The 18772-nt window shown below is 38.8% G+C and overlaps 1 non-coding gene across 1 annotated transcript; it reads left to right on the top strand.

Moving 5' to 3' along the window:
* Window positions 1-855: 855 nt before the first annotated feature.
* On the top strand, window positions 856-1046 carry LOC129512245 (U2 spliceosomal RNA). Its single transcript, XR_008664989.1, has one exon. It is a non-coding gene; the product is annotated as a U2 spliceosomal RNA (small nuclear RNA).
* The last annotated feature ends 17726 nt before the right edge of the window (window positions 1047-18772 follow it).

The following is an 18772-nucleotide window of genomic DNA, read 5'->3' as shown; positions in this document are numbered from 1 at the left end:
GAATTTCTCAGCTAATGACAATGACAACGTGGGTGTTAATTTAGCTATTTTAACTGACAAACACATATGATGCAATGGCACATGAAATACAAGAAGACTGATGAAATATGAAATCTATTGAGTGGAAAAACATTGGACATGGATGGGATGGTTTTATAAGTGGTAGAAAATGCCCATTTAGGGAAAAGATAAGTGTTCTGTCAATCTAGATCCTGTGGATTTAATAGACTACTTGGGTATTCTTGTTGCTGTGATGTCCTCCCCACTCCCCACCATGATTATGGCAATGACTTTTAAGTAAATAGAACCACTTAATAATTTGATATTAGAGGTCACTAATGGCAGCTATTTATGGACATAGCATTGCCTCAAGCTTAAAATGAATAAATAATAAAGCTAATAATAATGGCTAACGCTATGGGCCAGGGATATTTGAAATGCATTACCTATGTCCATTAAATCCTCACAACAGTCCTCTGAGATAGGTACTATTATTATCCACATCTTACAGATGAAAAAAATCACTGTTAAATTGCTTTAATAATCTTTCTAGATTCATGTGTGTTTTAAAAGTACCAGTGTGTGTTTGTGCCCATGCGCACATGCTCTTTCTACAGAAGATTAGCAGAAAGTAGATTGCAGAAAGAAGCAAATACAATTGATCCTTGAACAACAGGGAGATTAAGGGCACCAAACCCAATCAAATATCTGAATATAATTTTTGACTCCCAAAAAGCTTAACTGCTAATAGAATACTATTGACCAGAAGCCTTACCAATAAAATAAACAGTAGATTAACATATATTTTTGTATATCATATATTATATGCTGTATTCTTATAATAAAGTAAGCTTGATTGTTTCTCAGCCTTTTGGCTAAAATCAAGTGTAGTGTCTGTTCTTATCAGTTTAATATTTGGTATGTCCTCAATTCAAGGACAATATATTACATGGATTTTTGGAACAAGGAGATACACTAGGAGCTTGCTCCATCCACTCCATGCATCGACCTGGTATTGAAGTACTTCTAAGAATGGTGAACCCTTATTGGTGAATTAAAAAAAAAAAAGTAAGCCAGAGAAAATAAAATGTCATTTACTACACTGTCCGGTATTTAGCTATACAGTAAGTTTACATCAACTGTCTATAAGCCAAATCATCCATCTGTTAGCACCTACATCAGTGTTGTCTTATACAAAACATCGTGGATGTATATTAGCACTAGACATCAAAAATGAAAAGATAATGAATAGTGCTTGTGTGCATAAGTTTTAATAAATTTTAACTTTTTATAATAGATTGTAGATATTTTATGGTAGTCCATGATAAAATAGAATTGTATTTGCATAGTTTTATGCACTTATGACATACTCAACTTTTTCTTAATTTTTTCAATATTGATAAGCCTAGGTGGTTCCATGCAAATTTTTTCAAACTGTCACAAATCTCCCAAATTTTTCTAACATATTTATTTTTTTTTAATTTGCACATAAGTAGACCCACACAGTTCAAACCCATGTTGTTCAAGAGTCAGATGAAGTTGGAGAAATGTCCCGTAGGTTTGCATATTGTTGGATACTTGAGAACCATATAGTTGCATACTTGAGGAGCCTTGTGGTAGATGAGGCCGATGGATTACGATGAACAACAGGTTAGGAATGGGCTTTAGCTTTGTTCGAAAATTGCAATTCCAGAATGTCTTCTGGAAAAGAAAAGCATTCTGGTAACAGTAATAAGGGGAAAGAAAAGGAGAAAAGAAGGGAGAGGAAAGATAGGCAATAGCTAACTTTCACTGAGTGACTACTGGGGGCAGATGTCATGCTTGCACTACATTTTCTCCATTTACAGATAAAGAAACAGAGGTAAAGACAGATGAACACCTCCAAGGTTATGACCAGGAGTGGACAAGCAGGGATTCCCATCCAGGCATCTTGACCATTGGATAGAACCCTTTGGAGCACATGGAGGTGGTAGTGAATGGGTGCATGTGAACAAGCAAGGACCAGCTGGATGCTTAACTCTCTGCAAAGCCTTCCTTTGCATTCATGCACCATGATGATTCCCTCCTTTGTGTCTTGCAGGACTGTGCCTTGTAGGCAGGTCCTTGTCTGTGGTCTGCCCCTGCACGTGCATGCATAGCTTGTCTTTTCAGCTGCAGCAAGTGCTTCTATAAAAAGAGATGATCTGTGTTCTTCCCTTTCTATTTTGTGCTGTGCACCCCTTCTTTGTGCAATCCTCATCCAACTCTTGGAGAAGGCACAGTGAGGTAAACTGACGGTAGTTATACTCATGTTGAGGCAGGTGAAATGATATGTCATTTCTTTGTTCTGCTTTAGGATTACTAGGACAAGCTCTGAAGGCTCCTCTCTCTGTGCCTTCACTCATGGTGCTCCCTTGCCATGAATTCTGTCCATCCTGCCAACGTTCTTCAACATCTCTCCTGAAATTTGCACTGTCCAGGCTGGTGAATTAATGTCTTCCTCTGTTATCCTTCCAACTTATAAATAGTGCTTACTTCTGGCTTCCTTTTGTTTTTGCCTCCTCCTCTTTAAAGACAGTGTCCATTTATTCTTTCCCCTGGGGCTTATCACACTCCTGGCATCCTGCCTTGCATACTTGTCCACCTCCGTGTCTTTAGACACACTCTAGGCTTTGCCTGGAAACACCCCACATACCTGCATGGCTCACTTTCTCACTGAATCACCCAACTCCTCAGAGAGACGTTGGGTGCTCGTGTAGGGAGGAAACATTCCAAGGAAATTCAAGTTCTCAGTTTCAGCCCTGAGAGCATAGAAGAAAGTATAAGAGGGTATGGGCAGCAACCCATATTGATGCCCCCACGCTACCTACAATAGTCCCCCAGCTGCTTCTCTTTGGTTGGTTGGTTGGTTTGTTTGTTTTAAAGATTTTATTTATTTATTTGAGGGAGAGACAGAGAGTGCACAAGCGGGGTGTGGGGGAGGAGGGGCAGAGGGAGAGGGAGAAGCAGACTCCCTGCTGAGCAGGGAGCCGGATGCAGCCACAACCCTGAGATCACAGCCGGAGAGGAAGTTGGATGCTTAACCAGGCTGAGCCACCCAGGTACCACCCTAGCTGCCTCTTTTTATGCCCCCAACTCACTGAGTTTAGCTTCCTAGCAGGTGTCTGCCTGCCCTAGTGATGGTTTGCAAACTCTCGTGGAGCTTCCTGGGTGTAATCTGAAACCCAAAACTGATCCCCAGGCACAGAGGGCAGAGAGACACTGAGGAAAGGCAGCCACTCCAGGTTGGCAGGTTTATTCAGCAAGAAAACTTACATTCAAGGCTTGTCTTGGGGCTGCAAGCAAGATAAGTCGATTTCCGCACCCACCTACCAAAGCCGGAAGTTTATAAACAGGCCTTCACTGGGTTCAGTCACATGTACTGTGCAGGTGTTCTCAACACAACATCATTATCCCGAGGCTGTGTCCTTGGAGCAGCTTCTGGGAGTGGGGAAGGCAGGCAGAGACCACATTCCGAGGACAGGGATATGGGTACAGCTTTATTTTCTGTTGTCTTTCTCCTCCTAGATTTCATACTCCATCAAACATTACTTTGTTTAATTCCCAGCACAACATCTGGCACATAGTAGGCATTGCTGCATAGATACTCATTACATGAATCAGTGAATAAATATGTGTTAGGGATTAATTGGCTGCCCTGTTTTGTTGAATTTTTATTTAAAAATAAAGTGTGGAATATCTTTTACTGCATTATCTGTTCAATCCTCAAAAGATTCTATTTTTTAATGTGTGGTAAGGTCTCGTTAACTGATGTGTTTGCAAATGACCTCAGCTTAGGCAACTGTCCCTTAGCTGTGACACCTTCTACTCAGGAGGGTTTTAATTGTGTTTCTCAGCATATTTACTATATATATTACTAACATAGAGAATCTACATGTCAAACACTCTTTATTTCAACAAATTTGGGGAAACCAACAACCAACTCTATTCTGTCTCTCTCGTCATCTATCACATGTACATGTATGTGTGTAGTGGTCATGGCAGGATAAGATGTCAGCAAAGGCAAGCTCCTTGGATACAGATGTTTTGGTTTATAGACGAGCAAATTGAGTCTCGAGTGTGTTTGTGATATATTCAAGGTCATGTTGCACAACAGTGGCAGAGCAGGTCTGGAATCCAGATTGTCTGCCTTCTAGAGGGACATTCTTTCTGCCACACAGCAGACATTTCATGAACTGCTGTATTGTGTGCCTAAGCTATGTTGCTTCCACATGGCATGGCTCTTGGAAGATGAGCTTTTTAAATGTTAATTCCCCAAGTGAACACCTGAGCTTGAGTGATATTATTCCTTCTATGTATATGAAGGGGAACATCTGTGAGAGGCTAGAGGATTGGCCATAGGTCACAAGAATGATTTGTTTGAATTCAAAGGCCTTCCTTGGATGTTGGGACAGTCCTTTCTTGTGGCTCAGAGAACAAAAAGTCATGCAAATCAGGGAACTATGTTCTGACTTCAGCCCATCTGGACCCTGATTACATGAAAGCAATTTCCTTATAATCCTTATTCTAGTACGTGCTTCTTCCCTTGACTCTTGGGCCATTGCTACATGAGGCCAATCCAGCTTGAGTGATTTGCTTCCCCTTAATGGACTTATTTTTGCCTAGATTGACTGGATGTTTTGCATTTACCCTCAGCAACAGATGAAAAGCCTTTTTTGGAGGGCCAAGACATTAACATCAATGTGTTGTTATAGGATGCTGAGTAACAGTAACCCAGGGCAATTGTATAATTGTTGATGCCTCCTATCATCTACTTTTTCCTTTTCTAAAACAAAGCATGAGGAAAGCTTGAGCACCCTGATGGTTATATTTTTGTTTCCAGAGCCATAAGCACCAAACTTCCAGAAAATCCACCATGCTGCCAAGGTGGCAAATGCTGCAGGCTTCATTCAGGGCATAAAGGGCACTGAGGTGTGTGTGCATGCTGGCCTGACTGCTCTGTGCACAGTGTTCCCCCAGACGTGTGCAGCCGCTCCCAAAGCCACAATGATGCTTGGTCTGCTAGAACAAGCAATGATGGGTTTAAACAGATCATCTCCAAAATTTCTTTGATAGAGTATATACAAGTACTTCTATTTTTATACTATCTCAATGCTGCGAAGTAGGTCAGAGATTGCAAATCTTCTCCCTTAAGCAATGGACGGAAGGTTCAGGGGAATGTGAGTGTGTGTGTGTGTGGGGGGGTGTTTCTGAGAGAGAATGAGTGCTTGAGGTAGAAAGACAGACAAAGAGAGAGACATAAATCTATTGGACCTTTGGTTGGCCCAACAAACTCACTTTTTGTGACTGGGTCAGTTTCTTCTTTATTATTTCTTCTCACCTTCTTGATTATTCATCTCACCTGGGATTATTCAGCCATGCTTTTACTATATCTTTGAAACAAATACTTGGCTCATTGCTTTCCAAACTCTCCTTTCTTTTTTTCTTCTAAGATAGGCCTTCAGAGGCATCCACTCATTCTCTACAGCCATGTTCTACGTCCTTGAGGCTGGCCAGTCACCACCAAATGTTCACAGAGGTGGGCCTGGATCCTTGCATGACCTGGACAGTACCATTCAGGGCTGATCTGGCCAGCATGACCCTGGCCAGCCAGATATCTTCAGTGTCACCTTGGTAATCCCATCTCTGGCCTCAGTGCTCCCGAACAATGCAGCTGGTGTCCAATCCCTTAGGTGCCCACTTCAGAAACCAAATCCCTAGAACAGAAACAGTAGCAACTACGACTCCAGGTTGTCCTGCCAGGCCTTAGAGGTTGTGGATTGCACAACTCCAGGGAGTAACAGGCACCTCATAGTTTTCAGAGATTTGTGTATTTACTCCAGGAAATTTTCGGCAGATAGGAAATAAAGTGTTCAGAGAAAGTGGTGCTTCTTACAAATTTGTGCAACATCACCAGTTATCAGGCAGGCTGCTTTCCTTGAGGAAGAGAAACTCTGTAAGCCCCTCCTTACCCTCTGGCTCCATAGTGGTCTTCAGCCAGCAACCTTAACTCACCCGTGACCCCAAATGAGAAGGCTCTCTGCTCTGGCTAGGACTCTGTCTCTACTATAGACAGTGATGGTCCCAAGCCCTGCATCCTCTTGCCAGACCCACACACATGAAAACACTGCTCTTGCTGTTCTGTACCATGTGTAGGTAACACAAGCTCATCCCGGATTTGCACTGTGGTTCTAGCATGAGATTCTGTCAGAGTCGTACTTGCCTTAGCTCTCTCTTTGAAAGCGCTCAGGGCACCTCGTCCTTGGTTACTGGGTCCTCTCTTGTCTCTTCTTGGCGCTCCTGGACCACTGCAACCGTATCTCCTCCCAAAACACAATGCAGCTGGGTTGTGAAGAACAGTCTAAGTCCACAAATTCCTAAGACAGGGTAGGGACATTTCCCCATGCTTGCACATTCTTCTCTCTTCCTGGGCTGGCTTGACTCCTACTCTTTTTTTTTTTTTTTTTTTAAATTCAATTATCCAACATATAGGTGTAAGTGTAAAATTTGGGATAGGCATGTGGAATGGACTTATATGGATATTTGATGAAAAAGTAGGATGGTTAGATTTATTTTCCAGAAAAGAAAACAGCAGAATAAGCAAGAGAAATGCCCCCACACTGCTATCAATCAGGAAAGATAGAGGCAGAATAAATGGCATGTTGCTTATAAAGACGCTGTGTTAACAGAGATGAAGATTTTATGCTCCAGTCGTTTGCTGAGCCATGAAGTTGCTTGAGGTCACTAAAGTCCACTGAATTGTTGGGCTGTATAAATTCTGCCGGGGTCCTGCCCTTTTAGATTCAGTCTGATGATTGCACCAAAAGTTACACAGGCACACACAAACACATTTGTGAGTGCACACACAACAAGGTGGAAGAGCAGCATGGACACTGTGGACATGCTAATCCTTCGGGTTCCTCAATGCAAAGAGACACTCTGTCTTCCCATTATTGTCCGCCATGGGCTGAAAAGTATTGCATTTGACACATCTTTTATACCACCCTACTTAACTATGCATTTCTATGGCAACGATCAGTGTAGCACTGGGATCCTCATTAATCCTCTAAACGTCCCTATTTGGTAGGCAGCTGACAGCTAATATAATCTTCATCTGGAAGTGAGAGAAACTTTACCATCATTTGTCAATAATGCTGGAAAGAAGAAATGTATAAATCTATAAGCAGACACAGCCACGCATTAGAAGCCTTGGAGAAGACTTCCTGCTTTTACTTTTCTGTGATTCTGTCTTCTTTGGTGTTTCATCTTCACCTCACAGCCTGAATTCAGAAGCCTCGATCTCTTCTATTTATAGAGAAATAGAGCGGCACTGCTTCCTATTTTCCATATTTAGAAATAAATCAATGGAGGTGTCTCCCAGCGCTCCTCTGCCTTTTCCTTGCCTGCTTTGGATAAAAGAACCCACTGCTGGGTTCTGGATCACCCTCTGGTCTGGATTAGGCTCTTTACAGAGGCAGTATGTCTGCCAGCATTCACCTTTTCCTTCCATAACTTTATTCTATGTACTTCTTTCATAATGCACCGACTGCAAAGCTTAGCATTCAGTCAGTGGATGCTGATGTCATTGGAAAAGGCTTCTACATTCCCCAGTCTGGAAGTGTGCAGTCTGGTTGATGTGTAAAGGCTGGGTGCTAGGTTGTTATCCTGAGGGCAAGGGGCGAGATCCCCTTTGACAGGGACAAGACATTGGGGGCCACCCAAGAGCACAAAATAATTTTAGGTAAGAGGTAATTTTGAAAGAAGAAGTGACTTAAGAGGCAATTACCAACTTGCTAGATCTACACATTTGTTCTAACGCTCACTCCAGTTATTTATCTACTGAAATATTGTGGTAATGTCAATATTGTTTCCAATGTAGGAGGCTTTAAGTTGCCCAAAGAATATCTGTTCATGAATGCGGAGACATCTTATAAAACCAATATTCTAGGAGCTTATCTATTCACTTTAAGCAAGCTGTGTTCTTTTTGGATATGATAAGATGTGATCAGATACAGAGTATATGAGATTTTCTTACAATGTATAAAAACTATGATGGGAACGTTACATTTCATCCTATCACCAAGCCAACTATTCTATGTTGCCAGCATTAATAGATGGTGGAAATAATAATAGACTAGAGTAAGCAATTAAAATGCCTGCCAGTGAGTTGAAAAATCCCCCCACTCAGAGCTGTAGAAAGAACTTCAATCACATTAGAAGATTATGATCATACCTTCCACTTTAAAAAGAGTGTCCATAAAGGTACCTTTAGCACTGAGAGAAGGAAAAGATTAACTTCCTTCTGTATTAGACTTTTTATGTTTTTTTTTTTTTAAATCCCAATTCTCTCAGTGAAACCAAACCACGGAAAGCCAGCAAACATAAATAGCAATTTCAATAAAAAACCAAGAATCCATATTGAATGCCAACTCCAAACCCAACAGAGTTACTGAGACTTGGGATATTTCAAGCTCTCCCGCTTCCCTCAGCAGGGGTAGTTCTGGAGTTACACCCTGATTTTTGGCTGACTCTCTTCCTTGCCCTATCCTTTGGTGCTCAGCTGTAACCGGTGCCTTTGCCCTCTGCTGGCCCACTGTGAATGCTGCCTGTGTCTGGGCGTCTCATACTAGAGCTGCTGAGGCTGTTCTCGGTCGGACAGGAGAGAACTTCCTTTCCAAATGGTAATCTTGCTCTTGGCATCTTATTGGACTAGCTTACAAAAAATGGGGAACAAAAACTCTCTGGGGCTGAGGAAGATATAGAGAAGAACGACAAGATTTAAATGTTGGAATTTCCTTCCCCAGTGATCAATGTCTCAAATGAAGCTGCAACATGCATCAGCTTAGGATAAGGATCTGGACACTGCTGGGCTCTTTCCTCAGAGTGTGAGGTTTGAGAATTTTCATATGAACATTGTAAATCCATTACAATCTCCAGGATCTCAAATCTCCTCCATTATTTGACAAAACAACTATTGCTTCACTTAAGAGTCCTGGTCATTATTTTGGATTGAATTGTGCCTTCCCTCCCCATCCCCCCAAAAAATTTATGTTGGAAGACTAACCCCCACGCCCCCAGAATATGATCTTATTTGGGGAAAGGGTCTTTACAGAAGAAATCAAGTGACAATGAGGTCATTAGAATGCACTCTAATCCAACATGACTGGTGTCTTTGCAAGGAGAGAAAATTTAGAGATGGATTTATACAATGGAAGATAATGTGAAAGACACAGGAAGAAGGCTAGTTACAAGCCAGAGAGGGAGGCCTGGTGCACATTCTTTCTCAGCCTTCAGAAGGAACCAAACCTGCTGACACCTTCATCCCAGACTTCCAGTCTCCAGAATTACGACACAATAGATGTTGTAACATCTATTACACCCAATCTGTGTTACTTTGTAATGGCTGCCCACACTGACCAATACAGTGGTCACCCAGGATAATTCTTATTCCTGCACAATCTTTATAAGAACCAAGAACGGTTGGATGTGGGATAGTTTGGCTATGTACTTGTTAACTGATGGGTTAACAAGTAGATGGGTAAGGTGACCATATTATCATCACACAAATATTTTGAGGGTGATCAATGGTGATAACATAGTCACTCTGAAAAAAAACAGAGATAATTAGAGATTCTCTTTGGCAAACAGGATTGGTCATTCTATATAAGGGGCTCATAACAACAACAACAAAAAAGACTTGGTGCCCTTTGTATTATACTCTTTTCTTTTATTTATTGAAGAAACCAGGCCAGTTGCCTTGTGGATTTTCACAACTAGATTTTTCTAATTGCATCCCTGTGATGTTATTTTATATATATGGTATATGTTTTATATAATAAAATAAGTATATTAACCTTTCATTTCCTTTAAACTGCTAGCGAGGTTCTAGAGGCTTTATCAGATTCAAGTTCAATTATTATTATTATTATTATTATTATTATTATTATTATTATTATTTTGTCAAGAAGACCTCATTGGTGGTGCTGTGTACCTCCCATGGCATGCCATCAGGAAACATCCACTATCCTGTTGTCTTTTCTCTTGTGAAATTAAGGTCAAACAAAGGATTCATACATCAATGTCTGGTCCAACACCTATAGACTTTCCCTCAGCCTTTCATCTAAAGGTAGTGTCAGCTGCTGAATGGATCTGTTGAATGGGTCAATTATTTTTACTTGGATTTGCAAAATGATGATGTTCTGTCCTTTCTTCTGCTTTTGTCAATTGCAATTCTTCTATAAAGAAGAACTTTCCTTATCATATATTTTGTTACTCTGCTGCACATTTTTATAGGAGGAGCAGGAAAAATCCCTGAGCCTCTCTGTTTATTTGCAAATTTTCAGAGTACAATGATGGCCTAAAAACCTCCAGAGTTAACTAGCTTGGGCTTAGTTACTTTCATTAGAATCTCATGGATTTTAACATACTTGATGAGTTTCAATTCATGCTCCAATGGTCCTGAGTCTGGCCTGTTGGAGCTCCCTCAAGTTGGCTCCTGTGTACTTGTGACCCCAGAATTCTTTTTTAGTGTCTTTGCTTTCAGTTATAAGATATTCCATTCCCATCTTGTACATTTTCTTCCCCAGACCTAAAATCAGTCAAGGAGCCTTGGTTCTTTTTAGTGGGAAATACTATTTAGAGACCAGAGTCTGAAAACTAGTTATGCTCATTGTAACTGAATTAATCATTGCTTCTGGGCCTTTCCAGTAAAGAGAGGTAGAAAATGCATATTTTTAAAAAGAAATTATATTATGAGTTCATATTGATATTTCCAATTCAAATTTAAGAACATAACTTCTTTGACTTTATGCTGAGAATGTTTTGGTTCCTAATATCATTTGCATAACTATTTAGTCACTTTACCCTATTACATATATAATAGTTTCCAAAAAATCAGTATAATTTTATTATGAAGATTTCATTACTGGTTGCAGTTTAAGATGTCATTATCAGTTCCTTCTTTGTCTTTTGCTTTTTACTAGATACTGTCACTCTTGTCCATGGTGGTTAAATCAATTTGCAACCCCATCCTAAAATATGAGAGTGCTGTGTCCCAAAGCTTTGCCTCAGTGTATAATATACTTGTAGATTTTGTTCAGTTTGGGTGCTTAAAAAAGTATATCACTGTGGTTTCAAAAAAAAATGTTTTCCTTTGTAAGCTTATGTATTTTATTGTATCCATTTGAAACATCATTCCAAAAAGGAGTCCTGATCTAGAGAGGCCTTGTTAACACTCTGCTCTTTCTTAACAACAGGATTCTGCACAGAAATAATTGTGAGCAAAGTTTCTTCATGGTGTTTTAAATTGTCTTAATATCTACTTTACTTTCTCTTTTAAGGAGCTAGAATGAACATCTTACTTTTTTTTGAACATCTTATATTTTTTAAAGGCCATTTGTATTTCCTTTTTTATGAGATGTCTGTTCTTATCTCTTACCCATTTTTCTATACCCATTTTCTTCTACTTTTACAGTTTTCTGATCTACTTTTGGAAAATATTTTAAGACAAGCAAAATTTTGTGAAATGGATTACAAATAGATTTTCCATATCTTACTTTATTCCATTGTTTATTTTGCTCTCTTTTCCAGATAGAAATGTTTGGGGATTTTGAGTAGTAAAATTTATTCTTTCTCCTCTTCTTACTTCTGATTTGTGAGTTACAGTTAGAAAAAATTTCTATTTTCAGGTTTTTAAGAGACTCACCCATGTGTCTTCTAATATTTGTATGAAGTTATTTATTTGTTTTTTTCATTAGTTCATTTTTTTGGCATTAATTCTTTGAGCCGTCTGGTTTATTAGGTTTTTGTGTGTGTATGAGAAATGGATTCAATTTTATCTTTTTCCATATCACTTTTACAGTTATCCAAACATTTCTTGTTCTGAAGTCCTTCCTCTCTTCACTGATTTGGGATGCAGTCTCTTTATATCATCATATTGCAGAAATTTCCATCTATAGTAAAGTCTTCTCTTGGATTTTGGATCTTGTTCCATTGAGATTTCTGTTTATTCATCTGTTATTAGCATTATTAATGAGCTTATTTTTATATTATTTTATGCCTGGTCATAATAGCCTTCCCATTTATGGCCATGCTGTCTTGCTTGCCCTTCCAAATGAACTTTATGATCAATTTGTATTGCTTCAGAATAATTTAAAAATCTGACAGTATATTTTCTTGCCTTGTGTATTACGATTTAACTCACTGTCTTTTCCTCTATCTACATCTCCTCCCTCTCCTTCATTATTGACTTTATAATATTTGCAATAAAAATAGCTCACAATCAATATAAAAGAATTCATTTGATGCAGAAAATGTGAAAGAGAAAAAGAATCACTGAAATCCCAGTTAAAATAATTTTATTAAGCTAGAATTCTTCCACGCATGCCCTAAATGGACCTCACATGTAGTAGTTTTGCTAACAAGTACTCATTGGAATTCTCTTGGCTGTGGTTTTTCATAGTGGAGACTGTGGGGTTTGCCTTTGTTGTTGGACACCTTGATTACTTATGGTGACACTAGATTGTGTCCATGAAAGGGAGGCTATATTGCAGAAACAAGCTAACTCAAAGTATTAGTGGCTTCACACAGTGAAATTCTCTCTGCTCAGCTGCCTGGGACCACAGAGGTCCATATGTTGTCCTTGTTTCATCTATAATACATGGCCATCAAGTTGCCCAGGGCAGGGAAACAGAGAAGGTGAATTCAACTGCCTTGGCTCTCAAGTGACGCACGTTACTTTGTCTCTTGTCACTCAGCCAGAATTTGTCAAGGGGCCTCAACCTACCTAAAGGGAGGCTGAGAAACACATAGTACATTTGGATGTTATAACTACCTATACCTATGGGCCAATGTAAACGTTACTCTTTACTCATGTGATGATATGAAGAAATTTGACAAGTCTGTTCCCCCATGTAGTTGACTTATTTGTATTTCCTGAATGCCTGAGAAGTTTGCCTTTATTTTTGAAATTCAGATTTTAACTAGAGTATTATGCTAGGTAGGTCTTCATTTTTTTCCCCCTAGAATAGAGCTTTAAAAGTCAGCCTCAGGTTTATTCTTTATTTTGACTTTTCCTTGAGATTTTTATTCAGTTACACATTTGAACATTTTCTCCCTTTCACGTATTGAGTTTTCTCAACACAAACGACCCTCTTACATAATGTCATGTTTTCTTTTACATTTCTCATTTCCTTCCATCTGTTCTTTTTTCTTTTGAAATCATAACAATTCTATTTTTCTTCTGTTTTAATAGGTTAAAATATTAATATCTTTATCTAGCAGCTACTAACTTATGCAACTAGTGGTATAAAAGTATTGATGTAAGGCCTCAAAACACTGTAATCTCACATCAGCATCATCCTGTGGTTTAACCACAACTCCTTTCAGCTCCAATTTTCATATTATGGTTGTATTAAATTTTCTTGAACTTGAAAAATTCAATGAGGTATTTTCTTTTTCCCTTTTGTTTTTTTTTTTTCCAGACCAAATTCTTGATCCTCATTCCAGATGCTCGTCTTCTCCCCTTCACTTCCCTTTCCTTATAGAATGTGAGACATTTGCCACAACATTTCATGTCATCTTGATCAAGCAGTCAGGCACTAAAGCAGGCTGCCCAGTTGAGAGTTTCTATTTTCTCTAACTTAATGCATGTAAATTCATCATTCTCCTCATGGCTGATTGCAGGCTGGCTATTTTCTATTTCAACCATTTTTTGAAGCCTAATCTGGGATGGGGGGAGTAGAGCAGTGGGGAAGTTCAGATCAGATTATGTGTAGACATAGTTAGGAGACTAGGCTCTATTCTCCCTTCTGACATGGTGTTAAGGACCTCAGGGCTCACATTCTCATGTGTATTTTATTTTCAGATAGAAACACCTTTTGGCTTTGAATCATTTTCCAAATCCTAAGGGTTTGCTTCTATAAGACTGAGTTGGCCTGTTGGTTGCTTCCTTGTTTTGTCTACCTCATGGGCAGCATTTTTACTACCCACATTAAGAAAATTATAACGAAAAGAGTATTTCCTACATTCCTCAAGTTGACTTTAGATCACTTTACTAGGCTTAGAGGTAAGAAATTGCTTCTGTTCTTGGCTGCCACTTCTAGAAGTTTGCAACGTGAGCTTATATGCTCCTTGTTTGTGTGCTGCTGGTACATGCTTTAAAATGTTGTTTTCATTAAGTCCTGGGCAGGGGACTTCTGTGATCTGACTTCATCCAACCAACTTTATTCAGAAATCTTCAAGGATATGTGCCTGAAGATGTGATAGTAGAACACCACACAACAGAGCGCCCTGCCTTCTTCTTTATCACAGGAATTCCTGGCTCTCAGTTGAGACAGAAACAGAATTTCTGAGAATGAAGGCTAGGACTGATCACACTACAAATTGAAAATCTCTAACTACAAAAGCTTCCACTTTTTCTGTTTCTAGCCCATTAAAGATTCTCAGGGCAATATTTCTTTTCCATTAGTTTTTAAAAGCATCTGAACATTATCTAAATAAGGTATTTGTAGCAAGGAATAAAAGATTCCTTCCTGGTATTTATGGATGCCCATAATTCCATACATATCTGCTCAACATAGTTTAGTGAAAAAAAAAAAAAAAAGATCTCATGTTATTCTAGACAGCATTTTAGGCAAAAGGGAAATATGTACAAAGTGCTAATGTCTGACACCCAGAGGTCCTGTTAATGCTAAATAATTATAATTTAATACCTGGGTTTGCATATGGGAACAATATGTAACAATTAGTGCTACATTTTAAAGCTCCTCTTCCTGTAAGTTTCTCAAGAAATGAAGATGGGTTACACCACTATTGAATGAACCACAGGTAGGGCAGGGGAAATAAAATGAAGTGTTTGCTTTTCAAGATGTTTATTTCCATTTCAGAAAATAGAATATTGTTCTTCAGCATTTACTCCATTTACAGAGCAACTAACCTCCTTATATACATTATCTCACAAAAAGTATCTGATTATATTACTTACATAGTTCTCAAACTCATATTAAAAGATGAAAGATGAAAGATGTACACATGAAACAAAGGGTGAAAAGGCAAATGTAGATTCTGTCCTGGTAAAATTTGTAACACTAGTCACAAAAAAAAAAAAAAAAAGCCTTCATCCGTTTCCTCTCCACAGATTTCCACTCCTCCCACCTCCTGCTAGGACCTTCTTTATAAAGATTACTTTCAGTGCATGACCTGGCCTTTTCTGTGGAACATTCTGAATATAATTCTGAGTGCCACTTTTACCAAGAATATTAGAAAACAGACCAAGTTTCCTTAGGTATCGTCAATCCTTAGGTGCAAATTAAGTTCATTTCCTTAAAAAGACAAAGGGAAACTAAAAATACAAATATTATTATAGAAAGATAGAATTTGTGATTTATATAGAAGTATAATATACAAAAAAATAAAAAAAATAAAAAAATAAAAATAAAAAAAATAAAAATAAAAATAAAAAAAGAAGTATAATATACATTTTAATAAAGAGAGGTAAATGTAATTATACCTTGTGATATTTTATATGTACAATATTAATTTTAAATAGATAATGATAATTTAAGAATGCATATTTGAGTCCATTAAACTAAAAAATAATAATAAAAAAGGGACTATAGCTAAAAAGCCAAGAGAAAAAAAAAAGTGGAAGACAAAACACGTTTGATGAACCATAAAGAAATCTGGAAAAGATAACAAAGACCAAATAAAAACAATGATAGCAACAACAGTTCAGACAAATAGAAAACAAATAGCAAGATGATAAACTTAAACCAAATCAACCATTACATGAAATGTAAATGGGCCAGACATTCCATTTAAAAAGTAGCTACTATCAAAATTACCTAAGGGCTGTCTATAAGAGATGTACAATAAATATGAAGGCACAGATAGGTTGACAGTAAAAGACTGGGAAAAAGCAAATCATTCATATGGTAAGTGATAGGAACCTAGTATGGCTATATTAGTATCACACGATACCAATATTAATGTCAGTATTGATGCTACTGATAATAACAATCAGACAGGGAATATCACCAAAGATAAAGAGTGTCCTTTAATACTGACTGAAGATTGAGTCAACAGGAAGACATAGCAATACTAATTTTGTAGGCACCTAGGAACAGATTCTGAAAATATACAAAGTAGAAACTGATCATCTAAAGGAAAAATAGAGGAATCCACAAGAAAAGTTGGATATCTTGTTTGCAACATGTAAAACAATCCAATCAAAAAAAGAGTTTGTAAGGAAATGCATCTGAATATTAGCAAAACAACCTTGGTCTAATTCAAACTTTGCAGAAAATTACAACCAACTATGGCAGAATGTGAGTTATTTTCAAGTATACATAGAAGATGCATCATGACAGAAAATATGCCAGACATAAATTAAATATTAAATATTTGCAATACTGGAATTTTTACAGAATATATTCTTTGATTACACAGGAGTTAAAAAAAAAAGGAAAAAGGAAAGCAGAGACATATCTAGCAAACATCCACATGCTTGGAAATTAAACCAAGCACTTCTAGATGACATATGGGTCCAATAAAAAAAAAAATCACCCAAAAATGATAATAAAAATGTAAAATATCAAACTTTGTGGGATGTTGGAAAGCATTGTGTAGTAAGAAAAATATCATTTAAGGACTATGGCAGTAATGAAAAAAAGGCTTCAAGTCATTGATTCTAGGTTTCTACCCTAAAAAGTTATAAAAAGAACAAATTAAATGCAGAATAAGTAGAAGAGAGGATATAATACAGGTAAGAGCTGAACTAACACAATGGCAAACAAAATTAACTAAGGCTGTTCATTGAAAGAATTAATGAGAGTAGTCTTTAGCAACTTCGATTAAGAAAAAGAAATAAAATACAAATTATAAATATCAAGAATTTAAAAAGTGATGTCATTATAGTTATAATGGACAAGAAAAGAATATTGTAAATAGATTCACCCCAAGACATTTAAGAGTCTCGAAAATACATGCAAAATAATTGACAAGTAATTTTTTTATATAAAACCAACATAGGAGTATATCTGACTGTTTCTTTAAGAGAAATTGAATTTTGTAATCAATATCTTTCTCCTCCTAAAATTCCAAAAGCAGATCTTTTCAATGCTGAATTGTGTCAAATCTTTAAGGAAAAAATTATACCAGTATTATATAAACTCTTATAGAAATTTGAGAGGGGAAGAATGCCTACCCAGTTACTTTATAAAGTACCTCCTTTCAACATAAATATCTCCATAAAATATTGGAATGGAAAATTCAAGCATACATAAAACATAATCACAACCAAATGTGGTTTATTTATTTATTTTAATGATTTTATTCTTTCATGAAAGACAGAGAGAGAGACAAGCAGAGGGAGAAGCAGGCTCCATGCAGGGAGCCCGATGTGGGACTCAATCCCAGGTCTCCAGGATCACGCCCTGGGCCGAAGGCAGGCACTAAACCACTGAGCCACCTAGCTGCCCCCAAATATGGTTTACATCAGGAATGCTAAGTTGGGTCACCATTAAAAAAAACCAATCAATATACTTAATCACAGTAATGTAATGAAGGAAAAATATATACAATTACCTCAATAGGTGCAGAAAGAGCATTTGATGAAATTCAATCTTGGAGTTCTAAATTTGAGCTCCATGCTGGGTGTAGAGATTACTTTAATACTTCAGGAAACTAGAGGGGTGGGGCAAGATGGTGGAGGAGTAGGGTCCCCAAGTCACCTGTCCCCACCAACTTACCTAGATAACTTTCAAATCATCCTGAAAACTTATGAATTCAAACAGATTTAAAGAGAGAACAGCTGGAACGCTACAGAGAGAAGACTTTGTGCTTCTAACAAGGTAGGAAGATGGAAAAAAAAAATAAAATAAAATCCATGAGGAGCTGAGCTAAGGCCAGGTGGCGAGAGCCTCCTGGGACAGGAAGCCCAGTCCCAGAGACGCAGGAACTTTAAAAATCACCACCGGATTCTTCCTGGACAGAAAGGTGCTACCAAGGAACTTAAGCAGAACCACAGGAGGGGCAGTGGAGCCTCCAGGTTCCCGGAGTCACTAACAGAAGAGGTGAGCCCAGGGGAGAGCCCGCCATAACCACAGTCAGAGCTCAGTAAAGGGCTGGAGGGTGGGACTGGTGGGGCCTTGGGGAGAAGCCAGTCGGTCAGGCAGTGGCTCTGGGCAGGGGGCTGCGCCCTGCTGCCTTTGGGAACCCTGGCCCCGGTAATGCAATTCCAGCAGCACAGGCCCCAGATCCCAGGGCGCCGGGGGACACAGCCCAGGATACTACACTCCCCCTGGGAAAAGTGGAGGCCCGGAGGGAACAGGACAGCAAGGACACTCCTGCCACTGAGCACCCTGACACTCTGCAGATCTGTGCCACCCATCTCCAGAGCATCCAGGCAAGTGTAGACTGAGAGACTTTGGTAGTTACTGCAGGGAGCTGACTCCAGAGCTGGAGAGCTGGCTGCGGCCAGTGTTGTTGTTCCTCCTTGTGTCACCCTGTACCTGGGATGGAACAGGGCCACCAGGGAATAGGGGCCTCACAGGATAAGCAGGTCCCACTGAGCCATGCACGTGGCAGGGGGTGGGATACCTCCTCCAGGTGCACACACCTGAGAATCAACACAGCAGGCCCTTCCTCCAGAAGACCAGCTAGAAAGACAGGGGAAGAGCAAGTTGTTGACCAAGCAGTGCTGGAAAGCTCCAGGGGAAATCAAGGGATTTACAGTATATAGAACCAGAGGATATCA

The sequence above is a fragment of the Nyctereutes procyonoides genome, unplaced genomic scaffold (assembly GCF_905146905.1).
Source record: "Nyctereutes procyonoides isolate TBG_1078 unplaced genomic scaffold, NYPRO_anot_genome, whole genome shotgun sequence".
In the NCBI taxonomy this organism is placed as follows: domain Eukaryota; kingdom Metazoa; phylum Chordata; class Mammalia; order Carnivora; family Canidae; genus Nyctereutes; species Nyctereutes procyonoides.
The sequence above is the reverse complement of the archived record's forward strand: the minus strand, read 5'-3'. Positions and strand labels throughout refer to the sequence as shown.